The sequence below is a fragment of the Vicia villosa genome, linkage group LG1, assembly GCF_029867415.1.
Source record: "Vicia villosa cultivar HV-30 ecotype Madison, WI linkage group LG1, Vvil1.0, whole genome shotgun sequence".
NCBI classification, from domain to species: Eukaryota; Viridiplantae; Streptophyta; class Magnoliopsida; order Fabales; family Fabaceae; genus Vicia; species Vicia villosa.
Window position 1 is genome coordinate 145,745,095 of NC_081180.1, and position 15,425 is coordinate 145,760,519.

The window sequence follows — 15,425 nt, forward strand, 5'->3', positions numbered from 1 at the left end:
TAAATCTCTTTTGTATCAAGATAAGATGTAATCTTCCTAGCTTTTGTATGTATTTCTTGTGAATATATTGTGTATGAACATGTGATGATCAATATAAATGGTTTAGTTTGTTTATTAAAGCTTTTCTATGGTATAAATGTTTGAGACATCAATGTTTGTATCTAGACCTAACTCTATCATTTATCAAACTATAAGTTGCAGACATGGATTTAGTGTTTGATGTTTACTTAGTATCGGTTTTAAAACGTTATTTGTATTGTTTAAACGGTGGAGAAATCGTCGGTTAAACAATACGGTAAATCCAACTATATCGTTGCGGACACGGACGATATAGGCGTCGATACTTAATTATATTGATCGTTACCGAGTTCAAATACGTATATTTATAAGGAAACGTACAAATTTAGGTCGATGAAATCGAATCTTGATACATTTTCTTTAACTTAGAACTTTCATTACTTTACTCTTTGCTACTAAAAATGTGAATGATCTTTTGCAAACCCAAACTTAAAGTAACATTAACTCAAGACAAAATAGGCTATAGAACGGCGGTAATATCGCAATAATCCATGTGGATACGATATAAACGAAAAGTACACCACAATAATCTTTCAACAAAATGGCGCCGTTGCTGGGGATTGTTGTTTAGATATTGCAAGCATTGCAATAGTTTGTTTTGAATTGAGTCTTATAATTAATATCTTGTTTCTAAATTTATTTTCCTTGTGTTTGTTAATTTGCTTGGTTAGTTTTTCAGATTACAGTTTATGCGAGGACGTATACCTGCAGATCAACTCCTTTTTGATCCTGAGATTGAAAGGACTGCGCGTAGAGAGAATAGCAAAACTCGTAGGAGGAGACAACTAGCTAGGGAAAGAAGACAACAACAAGAAGCATCTTCTTCTTCAACTCCGGTTGAAAACTTGGTTGAGGAAGAAATGGCTGCGGATCCTCCACCTCGAGGACCTTGTGTTAACAGCCCTCGTCTCAATGCACAATTTGCTCGTGATCAGGCCAATGGAAGAAACTCCGAAATGAAGACGGGGTTACTTCAATTGTTATACCAAAATCCGTTCACAGGGGCAGATCACGAGGATCCATTTACTCATCTGACAAAATTCTATGAGATCGCCGGAACCATTGGTGCTCCGGAAGCCGAAGAAGAACAGGTGTTCAGGAGACTCTTTCCTCATTCCTTAATTGGAAAAGCTAGGGAATGGTACCTTGATCAACCAAATAATGTCATGACAAATTGGAACGAGTTAGAAGAGAAGTTCTTGGAAGCGAAAACTTCTATTGCGGTGTTGTCTCAAGGTTCGAATGAATCTCTCAATGAAGCATGGGAGAGGTTCAAGTCCATGGTTAGAAAATGCAAAGGTCATGGGTTTGATGAATTGTCTCAAATCCATATCTTTAGGAATGGACTCCAACCTCAACCAAAAATTCTTTTAGATGCTACCGCGGGTGGTTCGTTGATGTCAAAAACAGCTGCTGAAGCAATTGCTATCATTGATAGGATGGCTTTGAATGATCATCAAGGGCAACACAACCGTAGTGCATCGCAAAGAAAACCAGGAGTTCTTGAATTGAATACTAGTGATGCAATACTTGCTCAAAACAAGTTATTGACACAACAAGTAGAATTGCTCACTCAACAAATGTCAAAACTTCCTCAACAAATCAAAGAGATACATGGGATCCCTTCTAAAAATCAACAGGTGATGTGTTGTGAATTGCGTAGGGGTGACCATCAAACTGGTTTTTGTCCTCCACCGGGTGAAGAGGTGAATTATGTGTCTAATCCTAATCAAGGATATGGTGGGAGACAACAACAACAACCTTACAACAATAACCAAGGTTACCAACAAAGAGGTAATCAAGGTTATCAACAAGGATGGAGGCCGGATGCGGGTCCATCGAATCGTCAAAATCCTTATCAAGGTGGTTACAATCAACAACCTCAACAAACAAAGCTTTCAATCGAGGACACTCTTAGCCAATTCATGCAATTGCAAATTGCAAGCCAAAAGAGTACGGATGCCGCAATAAAGAACCTTGAAACTCAAGTCGGGCAATTGTCAAAGCAACTTGCCGATCAAAACAAAGGTACTTTTCCGGCTACTACACAAGAAAATCCTCGTGAGCATTGTAAGTCAATTCTAACTCGTAGCGGTAGAAATATTGATATGGGTGTAGGAGAGATAGTTGAGGAGGAAATTGTTGAGAGTGAAAAAGATAGGGTGATCGAAGTAGAAAAAAATGTTGAGGGTGATTTAGTTGAAAATGAGAAAGAAAAAGAATTAGTGGAAAAAGAAAATCTTGAGAAAGTAGTAGAAAAAGAGAGAAAAAAATTGAGTGTGAGTGAGAAGGGAAAGAAGAAGGATGATTCTATTCAAGTGAAGAAATTACCTTACCCTCCCGGTCCATCAAAGAAAGAAGATGCAAAGCACTATGCTCGGTTCTTGGACATCTTTAGCAAGTTGCAAATCAATGTTCCTTTTTCCGAGGCATTAGAGCAAATGCCGATGTATGCAAAATTCATCAAAGACATCATCACTAAGAAGAGAAGATTCTTGGATCCAGAGGTAGTAACGGTGAGCTCTTGTTGTAATGCGTTAATTCAACGCACTACTCCGATAAAATCAAATGATCCTGGGCGGGTAACCTTACCGGTGTCTATTGGAAATGATCACATAGGCAAAGGTTTGGTAGATACCGGTTCTAGCATTAATTTGATCCCATTGTCTATGGTGAGAATATTAGGAATCAACGATTTGAAGCCGACAAGAATGACGTTATCATTAGCGGATAAATCCACAGCTCATCCTCATGGAGTTGTGGAAGACTTGCTTGTCAAGGTTGACAAATTTTGGTATCCTGTTGATTTTATTGTCATAGACATGGAAGAAGATCCTGAGATTCCATTGATCTTAGGAAGGCCTTTTATGAAGACGGCACGAATGATGATAGATATTGATGATGGCTTAATGAAATTAAGGTACCAAGATGAAGAATTATGTCTTGATCTCTTTGAAGCCATCAAGCATCCGAGTGATGATGATGATGATTGTTTTAGAATCGATGCTACCGAAAGGGCTATTATGAAAGTGGAGAATCAAATGCACTTGTCGAACCCTCTTGAGAAGACTTTAATGGAAGCTCTTGAAGTTCTCACCAAAGATCAAGAGAAAGAAATTGAAGATTGCTTGAGAAATTTAGAGGCTTGTGATGAGATGAATCCATTTGAAACTCAAATTGAAGAGTTGAAGGATGAACCTAAAGTTGAAGAGCAAAAGGTGGAGTTGAATGTGTTACCATCTCACTTGAAATACGTGTTTCTCGGTGACAATTCTACTAAGCCGGTTATCATTAATAACAGTTTGTCTAGCAAGGAAGAGCATCGATTGAAGGAAGTATTGACAAAGAATCAAGAAGCAATAGGATGGGTTTTATCCGACTTGAAGGGTATTAGTCCGGCCTATTGTATGCATAAGATTATGTTAGAAGATGATTTTCGGACTGTGGCACAACCTCAAAGGCGATTGAATCCAACCATGAAAGAAGTTGTTAGAAAAGAGGTTGTGAAGTTATTAGAGGCGGGGATGATTTATCCCATCTCCGATAGCGAATGGGTGAGTCCGGTGCATGTGGTTCCTAAGAAGGGTGGATTGACGGTTGTGAGAAATGAGAAGAACGAGTGGATTCCTTCGAGAGCGGTGACCGGGTGGCGTATGTGTATTGATTATAGGAGGTTGAACCAAGCAACAAGAAAAGATCACTTTCCATTACCTTTTATGGATCAAATGCTAGAGAGGTTATCCGGAAGAAACTTCTATTGTTTCCTGGATGGTTATTCAGGATACAATCAAATATCAGTGAATCCGGCGGACCACGAGAAAACTGCCTTTACATGTCCTTTTGGCGTTTTTGCATACCGAAGAATGCCATTTGGGCTATGTAATGCTCCCACAACATTTCAAAGGTGCATGCAAGCTATCTTCTCAGATTTGATCGAGAAAAGCATCGAGGTGTTCTTGGATGATTTTTCTGTGTACAGGTCGTCATTTGACTTGTGCTTGAAAAATCTTGATGTGGTGATGGAAAGATGTATTGAAACAAATTTGGTTCTCAACTGGGAGAAGTGAACTTTCATGGTAACGGATGGGATTGTTCTTGGCCACAAGGTATCTTCAAAGGGGCTTGAGGTCGATCCAGCAAAAATCGAGGTTATTGAAAAGCTTCCCCCACCGGTGAATGTGAAAGGCATAAGGAGCTTTTTGGGACATGCTGGGTTCTATAGAAGATTCATCAAGGATTTCTCCAAGGTCGCAAAACCTTTGAGTAATTTACTCAACAAAGGTATGGAATTTAATTTTGATGAATCATGTCTAAAAGCTTTCCTAGAACTCAAAGAAAATTTGACCACCACACCCATAATTGTCGCTCCTAATTGGTCGCTTGAGTTTGAACTCATGTGCGATGCTAGTGACTATGCGGTTGGTGCGGTGTTAGGCCAAAGGAAAAACAAACATTTCCATGCTATACATTATGCGAGTAAAGTTTTAAATGAGGCACAGGTAAGCTATGCCACTACCAAAAAATAATTGCTCGCAATTGTTTTTGCATTGGAAAAGTTTCGTTCTTACCTCATTGGTTCTAAAGTGGTGTGTTACACTGATCATGCCGCAATCAAATATCTTCTCACCAAGCCTGACTCAAAACAGAGGCTTATTAGGTGGATTCTTTTGCTTCAAGAATTTGATCTTGAAGTGAGAGATAAGAAAGGCACTGAAAATTTGATTGCGGATCATTTATCTCGGTTAGTGAATACCGATGTGACAAACAATGAGAAAGAAGTGAGGGAAGAATTCCCCGATGAAAAACTGTACATGGTACAAGAAGTTAGACCCTGGTTCGCAGATATGGCTAATCACAAAGCATCTGGCTGGATACCAGAGGATCTAACTTGGAATCAAAGAAAAAAGTTTTTGAACGATGCTAATTTTTATGTTTGGGATGATCCTCACTTGTTTAAGTTGAGTAGTGACAATCTTTTGAGAAGATGTGTCGCGGATGAGGAGACAAAAAGCATTTTGTGGCATTGCCACAATTCGCCGTATGGTGGTCATTTTAATGGTTTGCGTACGGCCACAAAAGTCCTTCAATCGGGATTTTGGTGGCCTACTTTGTTCAAAGATGCTTACCACCATGTTGCCTCATGCGACAGTTGTCAACGAACTGGTGGAATAGGGAAAAGAGAGGAAATGCCCCTCCAAAGTATTGTAGAAGTAGAAGTATTTGATTGTTGGGGCATTGATTTTGTTGGACCATTCCCTTCCTCTATGTCAAATGAATACATCTTGGTAGCTGTGGATTACGTGTCTAAGTGGGTGGAAGCGATTGCTTCACCCAAAGCGGATGGTAAGACCGTGATAAAATTTTTGAAGAAAAATATATTTTCGCGGTTTGGCACGCCAAGAGTGTTAATTAGTGATGGTGGATCTCATTTCTGTAATGCCCCGCTTGAAAAAGTGTTGGAGCAATATGGAGTAAAGCATAAGGTGGCTACTCCATATCATCCACAAACTAATGGGCAAGTTGAGAGGACCAATAGAGAAATTAAGAGAATTCTTGAGAAAACTGTGTCTAGCTCTAGGAAGGATTGGTCAATGAAGCTTGATGAAACCTTGTGGGCATATCGGACCGCTTTCAAAGCACCGATCGGTCTTACACCATTCCAAATGGTGTATGGTAAAAGTTGTCACCTTCCCGTAGAACTAGAGCATAAGGCATATTGGGCCTTGAAGCTTTTGAATTTTGACCACAAGTTGTGTGGAGAGAGAAGAAAAATCCAACTAAATGAGTTGGAAGAGATGAGATTGCATGCCTATAAGTCTAATTCAATTTACAAGAAAAAGACCAAATTCTATCATGATAGTAAGACCAGAATTAAGGACTTTAAGGTAGGGCAATTAGTTTTACTCTTCAATTCCCGGTTAAGACTTTTTCCGGGAAAGTTGAAGTCGAAATGGTCCGGACCGTTTTTGGTCAAAGAGGTTAGAAGCCATGGGGCTATTGTGATAGAGGACCAAAAATCAAAGCAAGAATGGGTAGTTAATGGTCAGAGGTTGAAGGTTTATCGAGGAAGCGATTTTAATCGTGAAACTTGTGTTTTATCGTTTGGTGATCCTTGATTGCCTTTGACCGTCGAGCTGACCGACGTTAAACAAAGCGCTTATTGGTAGGCACCCCAATTTGTAAATATTCAGCTTGTTTTATGTGTTTTTTACCGTTTATGTTTTTTGCTTTCTGGTCAAGCCAAAATCAGCCTACCGGTAAAGTTACACTTGCTGGTAGAAGAAAAATTTTTCTATGTTCTGTCTAGCCCGCTTAGCGCGCTTTTGAAATTTTTGAACCCTTAGTTCCAGAGAGATGCGCGCTTAGCGCGCTTCAGACCCCGCTTAGCGCGGGTGGGTTTTCAGAGGAAAAAAAATATTTTTGAAATGTTGGGCCTTTGTTTCTGACCCGGCCCAGCGCATTTTCTGAAGGAAAAAATAGGGTTTTGAGGTCTTTGTGCCTCATTTTCCCCATTTTAAGCTTGTTTTCTCTCTTTGCTTCTCCATTTTAGTCTTTGCTCTTTCTTCATCTCCTTCAATTTCTCAAGGTAAGCATCTTCTTCTTCTCCATTTTAGTTTTATTCTCCCTATTGTATAGTTTTTAATTTTTGATTTTAGGAATATATGATGTGGTTAGGGTTTTGTATATTGAAAACATAGTATAGAACATGTTTCCTGTGCCTTATAATGTGTTTAAACTGAATTTGGGTGTTGTTGAAGCATGGAGGAAACCCTGGTTCGCAGGGAATTTTTTCTGCAAATCGCAGAGCCCGCTTAGCGCGGTAGGCGCGCTTAGCGCGGTCTGGGGATTTCAGAAAAATTCCCTCTTCTTCCTGTTTTTGTTTGATGCAGGGGAAGTGATCTTTTGCAGTTGTGATTTAATTTAGCAGTTTATTTTTGTATTTTGTGTTAACATGTTGGTTTTGTGGTGCCGTTTTCTTAATTATTTCAGATGGGACCAAAATTCTTAGGCTCTAAGAAGCGAAAGTCCGGAACCGAAGGTGGCAGTTCTTCTTAAGCACCTAGGGCTATTCCGTTTAATCAGAACCGATTTAAGAGTCATGTCCAAGAGGAGAGGTATAAGAAGCTGGAGGTTAGGACATGGTGGCCAGAGCGAATTGTGAGAATCAATCCTGAGGGAACCTATGGATGGTGTCATAACACCATTGAGGAGTATGGTTGGCTTAAGCTTTGTGAGCCTGCACCTAAGTTTCATTTGGAAATTGTAAGAGAGTTCTATGCTAATGCCGTGCCAAATGAGGAATTTCCGGTTGAAGGTGTTCCCTTTGAGTTCAAAACTTGGGTGCGTGGTAAGGAAATCGATTTTTCTCGTCAGGCTATCCGTGAGTTTCTTGGAACTCAATTACCTTTTGAGGATGGTGAGCTGTGTGGTTATCATATACAATTGGCAAGGGGTAATTTTGATTGGGAGCATCTGAGGGAAGTCATGTGTTCGAGGGGGCAGTCTTATGATCTTAATCCTTCACTGCAGCCCCAGAAGTTCTCTAGGAAGTCGTTGTCTACTAATGCTCAGGTTCTCATGTCTGTGGTCCTTCATAATTTGAGGCCTAGGAGTCACACTTCCTCTTTGCCTGCTGAGTCTGCTGCATTGGTTGCTCGTATGATTGAGCATGAGCCGATTGATATTACTCGCATTATTGCGAATGAGCTGAAGAGGGTTGCTTTGAGTGGAACTCGGCATGGTGATCGTGCTCCCTGCAAGCTGATTTTTCCTGGTTTGATCATGAATCTGTGCAAGAAAGCAAGAGTGCAGATTCCTTCTGAGGGTCTTGTGTCTATTGACACTTTTATTGATGATACTTTTATTGAGCGTTATTGTTTATCCAGGTTGACTGCTGTTCTTGTTGCTGCTGCTCGCCCTGCTCGCCGCCGTAGTGATCCTGATAGAGAGGAGAACTTGGCATTTCATATGGCGCATCAGAGAGCATTCATGTTTATGCATGATGCTATGTCTCAGCTGAGGTTGCAGATGATGGAGCCTCATGTGGCTCATCCGTGGAGTTCTCGCCAAGACTTGGTGGATTATGCTAATTGGCCTGAGGTCAGTCCATTTCCTGAGGAGGAGGAAGGTGGCGAGGATGAGAATGTGGAAGAAGATCTCCAGGATGAGGATGAGTAGTTCTTTTTGGTTGATGCTTAGTATTTTCATTAGTATTTTTAGTGCTAGTTGTTATTTTATTTTATTTTGACTTAAGTATTGTTATGTTTTGTTCCATCCTTCTAAAGGATGAGGTATTTTGGATCTTAGGCATTGTTATGCCTTTTGGATATTTTGACACCTTTTGGTGTTTGTTTTTAATTTATTAAAGTTTTTAGTTTAATTGCTTTATATTTCTATATACTTTTGCAATTGTGTTTTAAATTTTTGTTTGTTGTTCTTGTGAAAGTGCTTCCTGGATGAAGCAAGCTTTTACACCCAATTGGGGCGGTGATGATATAATGTGAAATTAGTACGTACAAGGTACATTTTTATCGTTTCTTTAATATACCATGAATTAGAGACTTGTAATTGTACAAATTAGATGTCATATTTTCTTTAGCAAATATAGTTCAATAATGAATCATTTTAGCTTTAAAACTAGTGTGAGGAGCCTTTCCATTGTACATATATATATATATATATATATATATATATATATATATATATATATATATATATATATATATATATATATATATATATATATATATATATATATATATATATATATTATTTTGTGGTTACCAACAATGTGCGTTTAACTCGTGTTTATTATGTTTAATCTTGCGTTTTTATTTAATTGTGTAAAGCATGAAAGTGATCGAAGCATTTTGTTTCGCATTACGAGTATAACTTCTCTTCCAAATATAACCTACCCGGTGAGTGTGTGAGTATTTGCTAACCACTTTGATCCATTTTGTCAAGATTCAATCGGTATCATGTCATGCCTTATAATTGCCGATTTTTGATTTGAATCTTGATGACTTTCTTTTAACCTTGAAAAGCACCATGAAACGTGGTGAGGATTGATTCCTTTTCGCCTTAGAATAGGGAGCATTCGTGATTATGTGGTGGTAATATTCAAGTTGGGGAGAATAAAAAAAAAATTATCTTGGTTGTATTGGTATGGAGAAGAAAATAAATAACTGCTCAAGGGAGAAAAAGAAAAAATAAAAAAAAAAGAGAAAAAGAAAAAGAAAAAGAAAAAGAAAAAAAAGCTTTGTTCATAGCTAGTGTCTTTTAAATTTTTATTGATGAACTCTTGAGCAATAAAATTGTGTGATCGGTTGATAAGGATGTGTGGATATAATCTTGATTTGAATGCTATCTTAGGAATTGAACCCTTTTGTTTCAATGGCCTTGAGAAATGACATTTCCTTGTTAACCAACCCAAGTTTCAACCCTAAAGTCTTTGTGATTCTTGCTTTTACGCTTTTGATATAAATGTTGTGTAGATGAACGCATAATTGATTCTGGATGTTGGCGACATTGTTGTGTGAGTGTTAGGATCCTCAATTTTGTCTCTTACTAGAGAAGTGTGTAGGTTGTGATTCAATTTTGAACTTATTTTGTTTTAGGAAATGTTTGAGACATCAGATATGTATTTAATATTAGTATCTGCATCATGGTGTTATTTTAGTAAAGGTAAGATGTTACTTGTGTGCTTATGGAATTTGAACCACCCAATTGTTTTTGTCTTAGCTTGTGATTTCTTGGTTGTATTTGTTTTGTTTGAGGACAAACAAAGGTTTAAGTTGGGGAGAGTTGTTAGTTACCAATTTGTGTAAATATCTTAGGTAATTTTTGGTAACTCTCAAGTCTTTTTGTGGTAAATAGTAGTATTTTATTATCATTTGGTATATATATATTCTTATATTTATAATATTTTTGAATAGTTCTTATCTTTGCAATCTGTGTGGATTTTGTAGTTTTTACAGATAATTGGAAGCTTGGACCATGGAAAAAGGGTTTTGATGATGTTCCAAGACCTAAGCCAAGGATTGCTGAAAGTGGAAGCGCGCTAAGCGAGGTTGAGCCCGCTAAGCGCGGTTTTGAAGAAAAGAAGGAAGTTCTGGCAGAGAGTTCCGCGCTAAGCGAGGTCTGGAGCCCGCTTAGCGCGGTTGGGCGGTTTAAGCAATTTTTGATAGCGCGCTTAGCGGGCTGCACCGCGCTAAGCGCGGTCTGCGAAACTTTGTTTATTTGATTAGGGGCCAGATCACTTTGAAAAAAGATAGAGAGATATTTTGAGAGAGAACCAAGAGCACAAAACACTGTAGCAAACTAAGAGTTGAAGATTCGAAGCCTTGATCGTCGATTAATCGCCTTTGATGCTTGTTGATCTTCATCCTTTACTTCTTGAGCAAGCTACCATTCTCATGGATAGCTAAATCTCTTTTGTATCAAGATAAGATGTAATCTTCCTAGCTTTTGTATGTATTTCTTGTGAATATATTGTGTATGAACATGTGATGATCAATATAAATGGTTTAGTTTGTTTACTAAAGCTTTTCTATGGTATAAATGTTTGAGACATCAATGTTTGTATCTAGACCTAACTCTATCATTTATCAAACTATAAGTTGCAGACATGGATTTAGTGTTTGATGTTTACTTAGTATCGGTTTTAAAACGTTATTTGTATTGTTTAAACGGTGGAGAAATCGTCGGTTAAACAATACGGTAAATCCAACTATATCGTTGCGGACACGGACGATATAGGCGTCGATACGTAATTATATTGATCGTTACCGAGTTCAAATACGTATATTTATAAGGAAACGTACAAATTTAGGTCGATGAAATCGAATCTTGATACATTTTCTTTAACTTAGAACTTTCATTACTTTACTCTTTGCTACTAAAAGTGTGAATGATCTTTTGCAAACCCAAACTTAAAGTAACATTAACTCAAGACAAAATAGGCTATAGAACGGCGGTAATATCGCAATAATCCCTGTGGATACGATATAAACGAAAAGTACACCACAATAATCTTTCAACAAGCTTTGATGTTATCTTTTAGAATGTCCTTTTCCAAGATTTCCATTCTCTGCTTGAACTTGAGATTATATGAAGAGATTTATTTCCAATAAAGTTCCATGCACAGTCACTGACACCTTTATCTGACAGTGTTAGACCTTATCTACTGAGTAGCTTCCTTGCTTAACTCAGAGAGGCATGTCCTCAAACATGTCCTGACATCTGCTCAGACATTGCCTCATCTTCAATTCTTCAAGATTTAACAATCTCCAGTCGACAAGATAAGACACGAAGCATGATTCCCTCATACCTCTCAGTAACAAACATGCGGATTGGAAACTCTTGCAGCAACCTCCCGCAATCCTTTGGATAGCACAAATTCATAAAGTTGGAACATTCTTACAAACCAACTGCAACGATGGACTCCATAATTCTGGAATTACATAATGCCATACTCAACCAGTATTGCAAGATGTTATAAAAAAAACAACAGACTCGAAAAACAAACAGTATACAAGACTCTAATGTCAACTGTATGTCAACACAAAACTAGACTCAACAACATTCTTTTCTCCCCCTCTTTAGTCTATCTTAACAAAAGGTAATAATAAAAAACTAAAAAACAAGAACAAGCAAACCCTAAGAAACCAAGAGTAAGTCTAAGTTTCTCCCAAAAAAAAATACCCCAGAAAACTAAGAGTAAATCTAGGTTTCCAAAAACAAAAAGACTCTATTAAGAAGAAAACAAACCAAAAAAAAATATATACAAAATTACCTCCAAACCAGATACACTTTATTAGGAATTTCTCACCTATTCCAGAGGAAATGTTCCCAGCTCACTTGCTAACCAAGGTCTAGGTTGCCACTATCTGTAACTTAGAGTAGAAGATCCCTTCTTCATCAGCCATTCAGCTATTGCCTTTGTGATAGCAGCCATGTTTTTCCAGAACATGTTTCTATCACTAGGATCAGACACACCTTCACACTATCAGACCTGCCACTTCTGATACTATTGATTAGTGCTAAGATCTCCTTTTTATTTTCAGACAACTGATAAGAGCTCACAACCACATCCCTGGTGTTATAACAACGCTTGAGACATCACTATTTAGAGGCTCACACCCTCTGTAGTTCAGTTAGATTGTCACACATCCAAACTCCATAGAGAGAATTAAACTCTTAGAAATCAGCATACCCATAACAAATTCTAAAATATGATCATTGGAACAGAATAGACAAATACAAAGTCTCCCGTAAATGTATTCGTGCTCAGTGTCCTTTAACACAGATAAGTACCCAGTCTCCCGTCTGAATATTCACCCTTACACAACTATCATAGACAAATTTTCTTCATATGACCTTTACTAACTATCTTTGATTTCATGCTTCCCTATAAATTACATACCCTTTCTTGGCTGTAAAATACACAATTGAGATGATGCTCCAACATCATATTTGACATCATTCTCAATTATTTGTGAAGGTTATATACTATAGTTTTGGACGAACCTCCATAGTAATGCACAACTCTTTGCAAGGGACAAGGAGCTTACTAGTAGCTAATCATCCATTATGACTAGATCAGCTTCCACCATTATGCCATGTCAACTGACATAATGTTCTTTGAAATATGAACTTGACCTTCATACTGAAGAAATCAGTTCTAACTTGAATCAGAAATAAACTCAACCAAGTGATAGACGACTAATTTGGCTACCAAATAACATGTCAGCTTAGAAATTGTTTTGACACAAACCATCTTAGAAATACACCGCATATGCCTCCTCTTCCAGGTCTGGAGTAGGTTCCAAACAAGTGTTCTCACACCATATCTGTTAATAACCCAAAACATCTGCTCTGAGCATGAATTTGCGTACTTGACGACATGACTTCCTTCATGAACTGAGTCCGATTCTGAAAGAAACATATCCTAGGCTTCAGTGGCAACAAAACCTAACATCTTCCTAGATAGGTCAAGTATTAGGAAGACCTATTCAGAGATCAAGATGACTTGTTCTAACATTCTTTCAGCAGCCTCATCAAAAAGTACTTTCATGAGTGGACTTGAGATTGTCTCGAACAACCGTCATAATCTTCAATATGGAACACGAAGCTCCTAGGCTTACATCAGGTACCATGCAGCGGAACATCACATCTTGTTATATCCTCAGCAGTCTTCATGCCTTGAACATACATGATACTCCAGGAACACCAAGTTAGGTTTGAAAATAAATCGAACACTAACAGAGTAAGGCTACAACCTGCCCTACATCACATAGTCCATCCTCCTCTTCAAGGGACCATGTATACAATACCTTGACCAAAACCAGAAAGTACCTTCCCAGGATCTCATCCATAGATAAAACAATATGCTTGCTCTGATACCAATTGAAATTCTGGTAAGTCAGACTTCAGATGTCACGTAGGATGCTAAGACATCTGATCCAACATTCAGGCAGCAAGGTATAGATGTAGTAATCAGAAAAACAATAAACAACACAAGAATTGTTAACCCAGTTCGGTGAAATCACACCTACTTTGGGGGAATAATAAGCCAGGAAGAAGATTCACTATCAGTAGTATTATTTTATGTAAACAACCTCCGGTTTACACATAAACAACCTCCGGTCTACCTAGTCCTACCTAGTGACATCTTTATCTTAGAATCCCCCATCTAAGACATGAGAATATCTGCTCACTCCCAACCATCGCAATGGTGTTGTACATTTTCCAGTCCCAGGAACTGTATCAACGACTTAATATCCTTATCTCCTTCTATTATTTCCATTATTCAGATTCCTATCTTGAAGTTACTTCAAAGCTTCCTTCAAGAACAATACTCCTCTTGCCAACAGGCTTCGAGGATCACAATGGTAACCTTCCCATAGGCCGGGAGGTTTACCTGACCTAGCCCTAATTATTACATCGTTTCTATTCTCAGCTGGCCTAAATTTCTAAGTTACAATGCTTTTATTTATAACCTATACCCAACTGGATTTGGGCTTCTAATTGCAGCATAATTGCTGTTACAAATCAGTAACAACTACGGCTAAAAAAATAGGTCTTCAATCATATATTTCTAAATTACATCCAATTATAGAAAGTCCTTATTCTTCAATATTCTTCTTGATTCTTTTGACCTTTAAAACTGTGCCTTTCAAAGATTGCATAATATTCTCTGAATATTCTGCATTATTCAAAACAGACTGAATCTTCCAACTCAGCAGGCATGATGTCTTGCGCTTCCTCAAACGACATGTTCCAGATGTTAAAAATCTTCAACTCAACATGTTATGACATCTTGTAGGACATCTTCTGTACCTATTCAATAGCAAATATGTCCTATCTTTTCTTTCATATTATTTGTTTTACAAAAATCCGCCAATCATAAAATATAGAACCAACACACAGTCCTTCAAGCATGAGGATTTGTAAAGGGCGAAGTGTTTAAGGCTTATCTCGGGCCCTGTCCTGTGGCATGGGGCATGACCATTTCTTTGGGAGGCAAGTCCCTCAACTTGAGGGCGAATCCTTGAACTAAATGCGACCTTATTAATGTGAGGTAAGTCTCTCAGCTGAAGACGGTCTTATTAAAAGTAAGCAAGCCTCTCAGCAGAAGGCGACCTTTTTAATGGGAGGCGAGTTCCTCAACTTGGGGGTGAATCCCTTAGTTGAAGGAGACCTTATTAATGGGAGCTGGGTCTCTCCTTTTATTTCTGTAATCCCCCTAATTGGGGGGTGTAATACGGTGAACTGACTTTTTATCGATCGAAAATGTTGCGGTTAAGCATGAGTCGCCACCGACTTTTATTTTATCCAAAGAAATTCAGAAAGGCTAAAAGAAACAGAAAAAAACCTTTTAAAGAAATCTAAGTTCGGGGGGTAATTTATGCAAAGGGAAGGTGTAAGGCACCCTTTGCATCCATGGTTTTCCATGGGCTCTTAATTGCTTTGCTTGCTCGTTTTCAGAAAATGTAGATGAAAGAGGAAAAATGGACTTTAGCTCGTAAATGAGCGTAGCCAGCTTTTGAAGAATTTTGAGAAGGAATATAGAAAATAGAGCATGGCAAGGCAATTAGGGGCAATTACCTTAAACTCAGATGATAGGTCTCTTTTTAGCCTTTCAGAATGAAAGGGTCAGTCCTTGCCATAAGAGGGCAGGAAGCCTTTCGTTTGGAGGTTGAAGGGTCGTCGAGTTATCGTTCGCCTTAAGACTGTCCCATGCCATAGAGAGGCAGGTAGTCAAAAGGGAAGGATCAGAATAGCCTTTTCGTAGGCAACCAGAGGATACCTCAGCCTTCTCGAAGGCAACTTACAAGGGTCGAGAT